Here is a 12,185-nt window from a genome sequence, read left to right as displayed (position 1 = left end):
CCATCCAGAGTCCCCATTCGCCGTTGTGATGGCTGCGAAAGCCATGATGGTATCAGCTGATTTAAATCGCCCTCCCCCAATGACATTGCTCATATTCACCGCAACAAAAATCAAAGAACCCCCGTGTAGCCTTAATAGACTTTAGGATCAAATGCTGTTGGCGAGCACCTATGAAAGCTTGCCGTGGCACACGAGTGGTGTGGGTGGTCAGCACCACGCCCTGCCTGACCTAACCTAAAAACTAACAATAACATAATTTAAGAATGACAGCTAAAAGACAACCAACATATATGCTATGAAAAAAACAAATAAAACTTTTGAAAATATATCCAAAACAATGGGCAACCAGTCGAAAATTTTAAACACAGTGAGCACCAAGTGAAATGTTTTGCAATTTAAAAGCAATGCTTGAACGCCATCGATCTGGGTGAGAGTTCGGGAGGTACATTTTCCCTTCAGATGACATTTTTTTAAATGAAATAAAATATTTGCCACCGAGGTAGGGGGGGGGGGGAGTCAACGCTTCTCGCCGCTCTCACGGACTCCAACGTTCGCCGCCTTGCATCCACAGCGGTAGTGTTATAGGAGATAACGTCGTGACGTCCGCATTTTGTGACGTCGTCGTGACGTTGGCGTGACGTTGGCGTGTCCGAGCCCAGTGGGGAGGAGCCTAGCAAGAGCAAGTCCCAGTTCCTTCTGTTGTACCCAAAACCCAGCAAGCTCTACGCTCATCAATCCGGACCGCTCATTCTCATCGGGACCCAATTTCCCAGACGATACCGGACCAACACCACTGGCTTCCAATTCCAGTGATTAAAATCACTGTGCTACTTTATTGGTAAAGCACTCTTTCGACAATTGCCTCAATATTTCAGAATCAGAATATTAATTTATACTGGAGGAATCCGATAAGCTATAAAGATATTTTTCACAGATGTCCAGTAGGGCAGGTAAGAACGTGACAACAAAAAAAACCAATACAAAAACCTGATAGTAGTGCAAAGTACAAGAACGATAAATAAATCACCCAAACACATACAAATAAAACGAAACCATCCCCATCCTACCAATAAGGAATTAACTTTTTTTCATAAATGACCTGGCCACAAATTAAAGCTCAACAAAGTAACCCATCATTTAGACATTATAGCACCCAACTAATTTAAACAATCTCAATGCAAAGTGCACACCGTGCTCCTCCGGCAGCCACACTTTGGGCAAAAAAGTTTCGGAGCTCGGGCCTTTTTTAGGTTCCTTGGCCCTCAGATTTGGAACGCTCTGCCTTAGGAACTGAGCTTGGCCGCTGAGATTCTTACATTTAGAAATGAACAAAAAACACACTCATTTCCTGTGAAACGTTAGGTAAACTAGAGGTCTTTTTTTGTAAGTACATGTCACTGTACGGCGAACTAAAGCCCTTTGTTGGGTCTGCTGCGCCTTATAAATTAATACGTGTAGCAAAAACGAGTAAGTCTTCTAGACCGAGTCCTCAACACGGATGGCGGAGGAATCAGTGCCATGATGGTGACTGCGCACTATCTCTATCTCTCTCGTGTGTAAGCGAAGGGACATTTCCACCATCCTGTAGTGTGCCCAAAGGGACGTTCCCTCCATCCCATCGTGTGCCCGCTGTCTAATCACCCATACACCATTACGATGTTGCACATCAGGTAAATGGCGCGTTCACCAATCGCGTTAACATCGGCTTCTCCACACTGTGTTCAGCCACTACACCGCCGGTCATCCAAACCATCCCACTCGCCCTCTTAACCATGCACTCGCTCAACCACCACACTGCTGGTCATAACAACAAAGATACCCACATATTCGCTCACCCACCTACTCACTCACGCATATAAATCATACACTCACCGACCCAGTCCCTTCCTCATCAAACCATCCATTCAGCCACTTAACCACTCATGCAACCACCACACTGCCAGTCACAACAAAGACACCCACATATTCGCTCACTCACACAAAGATCCCCTGTATAGTCTTAGCAGACTGTTGGGGCAAGTGCTATTAGCGAGCACCTATAAGGCCGGAACGGCGCATGAGGGGGTGGGCGGCCAACACTATGCCCGGTCGCCTTTGTCTCCCTAGTGGTGTTTACACACAGAACCAGGTACTCATTTGAGGCTGAATCGACCTCCAGGAGTCCCAGATCCTGTTCAGATAATCGTCACTGGTGTTGGCCATGAGCGGGAATCGAACCCGGGTCGCCAGGTTTGTAGCGGAGCGTGCTAATACCGCTCCTCAACAACAACCGCCATTCGCCATTAAGTTGCGGTGACTTCACCACGACGCTTGTGCCAGGCCATGTGCACCTTGAGGCCACGTGAAGTGTCGAACGCCCACTGGCAGGAGGTCACAGGTCGACTGACTGAGATGACCGAGATGACTGGCTGATGCACCACCTGTGCCCCCTACTGTGCCAACTTGCTGTGCTTTAGCCACCCGGCGCTCCGCTCGTTGTTGTGAGCTTCGCTCCTCCGCCCTCCGTTGTTGCTGGAAGGCGACTGCCTCCAACTGCCCAGTAGCGTCCTTCACGAGCCTCCTCCACAGAGGCCGATCTTGACACCGCTGGTACCAGTCATCGGCAAGTCCACTCAGCTCCACGTCCTCCTGTACCACATCACTCCATCTCTTCTCTAGCCCGTGCCGCGTCCGTTTAGCCCCCTCGATCCGGCCGAACAAAAGCTGTTTAGGCATGCGGTGGCTGGGCATGCGGGCTCCATGACCCAGCCAATGCAGCCTTGCCTGTCGGAGGAGCTCACCGATGGGACTTTTCCTAGATCTTTCAAGGATGTATGAGCTCCTCACACAATCCAGCCTGGTTAAACCCAAGATGGATCGTAGGCAGGCCAGCCTAAATGTTTCCAACTGACGAAGATGCTCCATTAGGGGGGTCCACGTTTCGCAAGCGTAGAGAAGGGAGGAAATGACTGTGGCCGAGAAGACCTGAAGCTTCGTGCGGAGCGACAGACCAGTTAGCTTCCACACAGCGTTACGCAACCGATTAAAAACATTGCCGCTCGACTGATTTGGAGTGAGACCTCTGCTGTTAAACTGGAGCCGGTCATAAGCACACTGCCCAGGTATGGGAAACTCTCCACTCTCTCCACTACTGCCCCATCACCGATTGGGAGTTGTGGGGGTGGAGTGTCCGATGGTACAAAATACCCAGACAGGTGCTTAATTTTGGTGGGGCTGATGGTAAGGCCCCACCTCTTAGTGGCACGCTCCAGTCTCAGCAGCAGCGTCTCAAACTCCTTCTCTGAATGAGCAGCTATTACCAAATCATCGGCATACATAACGTGGTTGACCAATAGGGAGCCATCCCTTGATCGCACCCGGGCATCGATCAGCCTCTCATTATATCTGTACCAAATGGAAATTCCCCCGGTACAGCTATTGAAGGCTTCAGGAACCACGTGGTCAAAATAGATGCTAAATAATATGGGAGCCAGAGGACATCCCTGTCGCACCCCAAGGTGTACAGGGAAAGGCTCTGACTCCCGGCCACGTAGTTTTACCCGGGCCCGCTCACCATCATGAAGGTCCTTAATGATCGTGAGCAGAGGGTCAGGGACTCCGAAAGCACGAAGAACAACCCAGAACCCAGGCCAACTGATGGTATCATAGGCCTTGACCAGGTCAATAAAGCAGAGATGTGGGTCTTGTTTGAATTCCCTACACCTCTGCTGTAGCAGACGGACAGAAAATATGGTATCTGGGCAGGACCGCCCTTTCCTGAAACCGCATTGGGGCTCCGCAAGCCTCTTCTCAGCGTGCCTAGCAAGACAATTTTGAATAATCCTTGCCAGGACCTTTCCCAGCTCACTAAGGAGTGAGATGCCTCTGTAGTTGTTACAGTCTGTGCGGTCCCCCTTCTTAAAGAGGGGGACCACCAGGGCATCCTTCCAATCCTGCGGAACCCATCCAGTGGTCCCGACTGTTGTTATGATGTCATATAGGGCAGTCTGTGCACAAACGCCACCCTCCCACAGCATTTCGCTTGAGAGATCATCTCTACCCGGTTCCTTTCCTGGTCTCAGACTCCTCACACACATTCACACATGCATGCACTCATTTACTCATCCGGCCACTCCCTTCCTCACCCATGCGCCTACTCGCCGAACCAATCACTCACTCAACCACTCACCCATCCACTTCATAATTCACTCACCCAACCACTCACTCAACCACACACTCACTCACTACACTGGAGGTCACCTCAATGTTCTCTCTGCTTCATCCCTCGCGCTGCTGCACAGTGTAATTCCCTCCTCTCGTCATCATCGGCTCTCCCCCCGACCCCTACCCCCCAAAGTTCTTACAATAACCTGACTCAATTCAAGTCACGCAAATAAACTCTCAGCTCCTAACATTTGACCATGTTGTTTGTTGCTGGACACTTTGAGGGCCTTTGGGGCCCTGTACTCAGCAACTGCATTTTGACGAATCTGCTGCAATACCTGGATCCCGATCCCAGCAGTCATCTCCACTCCCTCTTTCGCTCAAGATGTTAACTACCTCGCCTGGTATACACGAGGTCGTGGGTTCGATCCCAACCCTGACGCCTGTATATTTGAAGTTTGCATCTCTCTCTTCCCGTGGTCAACATCATGCTTTTAAGTGTATTTGGCTGAAATACAATTCCACATGATAAGCCACTTCGTTGAGCTATCATCTGTGACAGCCATGTCGATTCTAAAAAAAGAGCTATGTAGCTCAGTGGGCCTTATCCGGTAAAATAGAAATAGTTTACGGGTTTATCGCTCCACATGTGCCTCCCAGAGTGAGTGGGAATGGGGAGGGGCTCAGGCTCCCTGCTCTGCTGCGGTCTCTGTCACTGCCTCTAATGAGGCAGCACACAGATGGGTGCCGGGACTCTCCCCGCCAGGGCGAGGAAGTAGTTTCACACACGATACGGTATAAATAATGCCTGACCACTCTTGCCATGCCTTTTGCATTACTTAACAACAACAAAAAACTCACTCGACACGTTCATCAAAAATAATACGACGTGGTCTTAAAATAATAGCGTGTATATTTAAAAAAAAATAAGCGACATTTTGGGCAATGGCCCTTCTTCATAGCATTTAAGAGTAGGTTCTGTTCTGAAACAGTATCGCCTATTTTCTTACCAGGCAAGCCCAACCCAAATGTCTCCTTCCCTGGAATGTTCAGGTAATGTGGACACATTACGTATTTGTTTCTTTAATGGCTACACAAGTGCCGATTTTGTGTGTGTGTGTGTACTATTTGGGTTTTCGGTAAAGTCACGTAGATAGAAAAATAAATAAAATAAATCACGTTTCAAGGACGATTGCTTGTGTTACGATCGAAAAGTCGTGATCTTTTTTTATTATTTTCCTATCTACGTGACTTTACCGAAAGACCCAAAAAGTATGAATTCCTGCAGTCACGAAAGCTTTAAGTCAAGATTTGCGTGTGTGTTTGTTATTAATTGTACTTCGTTCGTCGTTCATTAGTTTCTTGATCCGCTTGTCCTGGTGAGGTCGCGGCAGCAGCATGTTGAGTAGGGCGGTCCAGACCTCCCTTTCCCTGGTGACAGTTTCCAGCTCTTACTGGGGAATTCCCAGGCATAATCCTGCCAGCGTGTCCTGATTGTACTTGTGTACCCTTTTTGCATGACTACCCCAATGTGTGATGAGGCTCCGGTGCCGGGTCTTTTTTTGTCGGCATGTGTTTCCACCCACATCTTGCCCTCTCCACCTCTGCCTGCTCTTCAAGCCTCCACGACTATTGCTCTCACATCCGCGCTGTGTTGCTGCTTTCTTTGATCATCGTGATCTCCGTTTTCATATACCTGTCAACCCCTTATCAGTGCCTACCATATTACAGACCAATTCAGACCTTATTGGTCACTCCGTCCCCTTATATATATCAACGTTCATCCTATAAAGTCGCATCACAAGGGAGAAACACAAACAAATAGAGAAAATACGGGTAACCCGTATGGGTTGACAGCTATGGTTTTTAGTGCCATTTGCGATGTTCAACCCGATCTTCGCCGATGAGAAGAACCTCGAACCCATTTTGGACTAAAACCTGATGGGGATGTGTGGCTGACTGGATGTGTCGAACATATGTGAATTGCGTCCAATGTGAAAGAGGTCTCTCGTCTGCCCATTTATTTGGTCAATCGCTGTATTATACATTGCGGAGGTCACCTTGGAAGCCAATTGCAGTTTTTTTTCACTTGGAACAGCGTCGAACCTTTGGCCTGAGATTTCATTCGGAGCACCGTGCACACGATCCCTCTGCGGGTGAAGGCACACTGAAGCAGGGCTCCCCCAACTCCAGTCCACGCGATTCACCGCCACCACGCTCCGCCTTTCCGCGTTTACCAATTGACTCCCATTCACATGAAAATTAATAGTTGCTCCACGCCCGATGATTGTTAAACACGTGACGCGTAAAAAAGAGTCTAGCCAAGTTTTTTCTCTTGTGAGATCTCATTGTGTGTAAGTATACATATGTCCCGTGTGTGCGTACGCGTGTTGTGTGTGTATGTCTACATGTATTCTGTGTGTACATGTCTACACTGTCTGGACCACTGTACGTACGGGTTCGATAAAATTGGAAGGATGCCATGGTGATCCCCCTCTTTAAGAAGGGGGACCACACAGACTATCTATATATAAGTCAAAAATTGTGTGTGGGTTTGTGTGTGGAGTTGTGTGTGGTCGCGCGCTTAGCTCGCCAACGGTGGGGTTTACATTAAAAAAATAGCCACGTACCACGCTTTAAGCCCCGCGGTGAGCAAGCGCTATTCCTTTTTCACATCCGTCAACTTTAAATCAGTTTAATTAGAGATTTTGTGCAGTTTGTGTTTATTTATTTATTAAATGGCGCGTGATCGACCGGACCAAGTCACAAGCGTTCGGTGGGGGGGACGGCTTTTAGCAAGTTGGTCGGGGTGAAGAGGACATTTTCACACAAAACGCTGACGTAAATTATTCTAAACGTAATGTACTCCCCCACCCCAATCCGTGCAGTTACTGCTATCGAGTCCCTACATATTCATTTTGTTTTATTTGCCATTTTGTGCTGTTTTCGATTATTTATTTATTAAATAGCGCGCGGCACTTGACCGTACAAACTCTTACGCGTTCGCTGGAGGGGACGGCTTTTAAAAAGTCAGTCAGGGTGAGGGGGTCATTTTCACACAAAACGCTGAGGTTAATTATAAAAAAATTTCACATATCCCTACTCTTTGGTTCTTTCGGTAAAGTCACTTAGGTACCCACCCCCCACCCCAATGCGTGCAGTTACTGCTATAGAGTCCCTACATTAATATTATAAAGTGCTTCGATAGTCATTATTGAAGCGTGGGCGGGGGGAGTGGCACAGCGCACAGCCTGCCAGGGAGCCACCTCGGCCGGCTGCACAATCTAGGTGAGGCCGCGGGTTCTGCCCGGGACTAGGCCTCACCATGGTAATGTTAAGAACAATTGTATTGCTTCTTTCGCTAAACTCACGTACATAGAGAAATGATATAAAAAAAATTATTTCGATATATAATCATTTTGTTTGTGTGCAGACAACTTTTTTTATTGCTTCTTTCGCTAACCTCACGTAGATATAAACCTATTATTTATTTAATGACCTTGTAAATAATACATTCTTTTTTATTGCGTGCAGACAAATATTATTTAATTTTCTTGCTTCTTTTGCTAAACGTGCATACATAAAAACCTACAATTTACATAACCTTGGAAATATTAACAATATTGTTTGTGTGCACGAAATATGATTTCATTTTCTTCTTTCGCTAAACATCTGCATGTCAGCGACAGTCGCTTTGTGTGTATGTGCGCGCGTCGATGCGTCTATGTGTGCGTTGATGTTTGTGTGTGTGTATCAATCTGTATGTGTAAGTCCATGTGTGTGTGCGAGTCAATGGGAGTGTCAGTCGATGTGTCTGTCAGTCGATGTGTATGTGTGAGTAAATGTGTGTGAGTGTCAGAGTCAATGTGTGCGTGTAAGTCGATGTTTACGTGTTTGTAAGTCGATGTGTGTGTGCGAGTGGATGTGTCTTTGTGTGTAGGACGTTGTGTGTGTCAATCTGTAAATGTGTGTGTGAGTCTGTGTGTGTGTAAGTCGATGGGGGAGCGATAGTGTAGCGGTTAGCGTGCTGCGCTATGAACCCGACGACACGGGTTCGATTCCCGCTCACGGCCAACACCAGTGACGATTATCTGAACCGGTCCCGGGCCTCCCCTAGGTCGACTCAGCCACAAATTAGTACCTGGTGTGGTGTGTAAACATTGCCACTAGGGAGACAAAGACGGTCCGGCATGGTGCTGGCCACCCACCCCCTCGTGTACCGTTCCGGCCTACATAGGTGCTCGCTAACAGCACTTGCCCCTACAGTCTGTTAAGGCTATATGGGGGATCTTTGTGTAAGTCGATGTATGTGCATGGCTCCATGTGTGTGTGTGTAAGTCCATATGTGTGTGTGTAAGTCCATTTGTGTGGTTTGGTCGATGTGTATGGTTGTCTATGTGTGTGAGTCACTGTATGCGTGTACGTCGATATGTGTGTGTAACTCCATGTGTGTGTAGCCAAAGTCGATGTCTGTGTGTGTGAGTCCATATGTGTGTATGTGTGTGTGTAAGTTGCTGTGTTTGTGGATCGATGTCTGTAAGTGTGTGTAAGTCGGTGTGTGTCTGTCTTTTTGACCTGGGCAACGCCGGGTACTTCCCGCTAGTAACAACTACAGGGGCATCTCCCTCCTGAGTGTGCCTGGAAAGGTCCTGTTAAGTATTCAACATCGCCTTGCCAGGCATGCTGGAGAGAGGCTTGCAGAGCACCAATGTAGTTTCAGGCCAGGGCAGTCCTGCACAGATGCCATATGTTCTGGCCGTCCTCTACAGCAGAGGTGTAGGGAATTCCAACAGGACCTACATATATGCTTCATTGACCTGATAATAGGCCTGGGCTCTGGGTTGTTCTTCGTGCTTTCGGAGTCCCTGACGTTCTGCTCACAATCATTAAGGACCTTCAAGATAGTGGGCAGGCCCGGGTAAAACTACGTAGCTGTTAGTCGGAGCCATTCCATTCACCTTGGGGTGCGACAGAGATTATTTAACATATTTTTCGAACACGTAGTTCGTAAAGTCTTCTATAGCTGTACTGGAGGAATTTCCATCTGGTCCAGATACAATAATAATAATTCCATTGATATAGCGCTTTTCATAAAGAATCTCAAAGCACTGTACAGGACACAGAAGCAGCAGACACTCAGCATAAACATTCTCATATGAATGCATACATTTTTTTTTTACTAAATTAACGGATGCGTAAAAATAGGTTATGAGGCACATTTTAAAAATGCTGATGATCTGGTCATTGCTGCTCACTCAGAGGAGGAGTTGGAGGCGCTGCTGCTGAACCTGGAGAGTGCCACAAAGAGGTGGGATCTAACCATCAGCCCCACCAAAACTAAGTACCTGCCTGGGTGTTTTGTGCCATCAAGTACTCCACTTCCTCAATTCCTCATTGGTGATGGGGCAGTTGTGGAGAAAGTGGAGAGTTTTCCACACCTGGGCAGTGTGGTTATGACCAGCTCTGATTTGACAGCAGAGGTCTCACTCCGAATCAATAGAATGGCATTTTCTTTTCATCGGCTGCATAACGCTGTGTGGAGGCTACCCGGTCAGTCGCTCCACACGAAGCTTCGGGTCTTCTCGGCCACGGTCATGCCCTCCCTTCTATATGCTTGCTAAACGTGGAACCCCCTAATAAAACATCTTTGCCTGTGAGAAACATTTAGGCTGGCCTGCCTACGATCCATGCTGAGTTAAACCAGGCTGGATTGTATGAGGAGCTCACAAATCTTTGAAGGATCTGGGCAAAGTCCCATCAGTGAGGCTGTGTTGGCTGGGTGATGTCGCCCGCATTCCCAGCCACAGCGTACCTAAACAGCTTTTGTTTGGCCGTATAGAGGTAGCTAAACGGACGTGGCATGGGCTCTCTGTTTTTTAACACCCTTAATAGTTCACACTTTAGCAACTACGGTTTCCAGTCAGGACAGCTGGCATTCTGCCTGACTGGCGACGCCAAGATGGTGAAGATGGTGATGACAACGAAGACTCCAGCAGCACGAAGGGATCCCACTCCAAACGACAGCCCCGAGGTCCCCTCCCAGGGCCCCTCTTATACTGTCAGCATGGCCTGGCTCCGCCCTGGCCACGCCCCCTTCTTGAAGCTACTAACAGGTTCTCGATGTGCCCCTTTCGTAACCTTTCCCCTACATCCCTCTCTCTGGTCTATCACGTGACCTGCTGTCAGTCAGTACTGCTGTAACTGCAGATCCCTTTCCCTGCCAGGAACAAGCGCTATGCTGGTAAGTGACCGATTCTATGTTACTAAACAAGTGGGTGTGGAGCTGAATGGACTTGCCGATGACTGGTAGTAGTGGTGAAAAGATCTGCCTCTGTGGAGAAGGCTCGTGGAGGACGCTCCTGGTCAGTTGGAGGCAGTCGTCCTCCAGCAACATCGGAGGGCAGAGGAGCGATGCTCACAACAACGAGTGGAGCACCGGGTGGCTAAACAAAGCAAGTTGGCACAGTAGGAGGCACAGGTGGTCCATTAGCCAGTCATCTCAGTCAGTCAACCCATTGCACCTGGGTTTGTCCCGTGACCTCCTGCCAGTGGGCGTTCGAAACTTCATGTGGCCTTAACGTGCACATAGCTGGGCACAAGCGCCGTGGTGACATCACCACCAAATGGTGGTTGTTGTTGTTGTGTGTGTACGTGTGTAGTGACTAACTCAGAGACAGTACGACTTGGAGGCAGTTCTTTAATTTAACGAGCACCATCGGGATAATACACACCCGACATGGGTACACACTTATTACTGTTGCTAGCTTATACACAACACCAACCATATAACACTGAAAAGGCTGAATGGAGACAGCCAATAACTATCTAGCAGCGCAATATCGAGTTAAGATAGCAGCGATGATGGCGACGAGACGACAGCGACGATGGTGACAAGATGGTAATAACACTCTTGAACACCACGACGGGGATCCCACTTCCAGCAACAGCCACGATGTCCCCCACAGGGGCCCCTTTTATACTCTCAGAGTGGCCTTGCTCCGCCCCAGCCATGCCCCCTCTCTGCAATCTACTAGCGGGTTCCCCAGGTATCCCGATGGCCCCTCCATGACCTTTCCCCTAGATGTCCTCATCTCGAGTCAATCGTCGAGTGCTGACATCGGTACTGCCATACACCACAGATACCCTTTCCGCCATCAGCCAGCGCAATGCCACTACACGTCTACACATGTTCCGTACATTTGTAGTGGTATAGCACTGGATGCTGGCAGAAAAGGGTAACTGCGGTGTACGGCAGTACTTACCGAAGGGGCCCATCGGGAAGCCCCGGGAACCCGCTAGTAGGTTCCAAAATGGAGGCGTGGCCGAGGCAGAGCAAGGCCATACTGGGAGTATAAGATGGAGCTAATGGCTCTTGCTGGAAGTGGGATCCTTGTCGTGCGTTCAAGATCGCCGTCGTTACCATCTCGTCATGCTGTTAGTCAGACAGCCTACCAACTGTTCTAAGTATTGCCGCCGACAACAGACTGTCTTAATTATAATAGTGTGAACCCACGTAGAATGCGTATTATACCGATGGTGGTTGTTAAATAAAAGAAGTGCCCCCAAGTATTACTGTCTATGATCTGTGTCACTACATTTGGTGCCAGAAGTGGAAAGGAAAAATTCTTCATGTCGAAAGCAGCCAAGAGGAGGAACCCACCTGTAGTGTCCTCGGAGGACGAAGATGGCGAGGACATTATCCCCTCAACAGCCCCAGGATCCGATACCCTGTTCATGTGTCCCACGTGAGCAGCGCCTGTGGAGGAGCAGGAGCAGGATGCCGGCCTCTCGCAGCCACCTACTGAGGAGGGATGTCGGGAAATCAGCGGGCACCTCGGACAATGACTCTCTTCTGCTGCGCAGCTGTTTATCCAACTTGCGGCAGCTGCGCCCGCAGGAGGAGCCACAATGCAGGGGCTGCAGGCGGCCGGGTCGCCTCCTGCCACCACGCCCATGCTGAAACAGGCAACCATCTTGCCCGCACAAGAGCCACCATCTTGTCACCAGAGCTGGAGCTGTCTGCTGTCAAATTCGACCCACCA

The sequence above is a fragment of the Lampetra fluviatilis genome, chromosome 43 (genome assembly GCF_964198595.1).
Source record: "Lampetra fluviatilis chromosome 43, kcLamFluv1.1, whole genome shotgun sequence".
NCBI lineage: Eukaryota > Metazoa > Chordata > Hyperoartia > Petromyzontiformes > Petromyzontidae > Lampetra > Lampetra fluviatilis.
Note: the sequence above shows the minus strand (reverse complement) of the source record.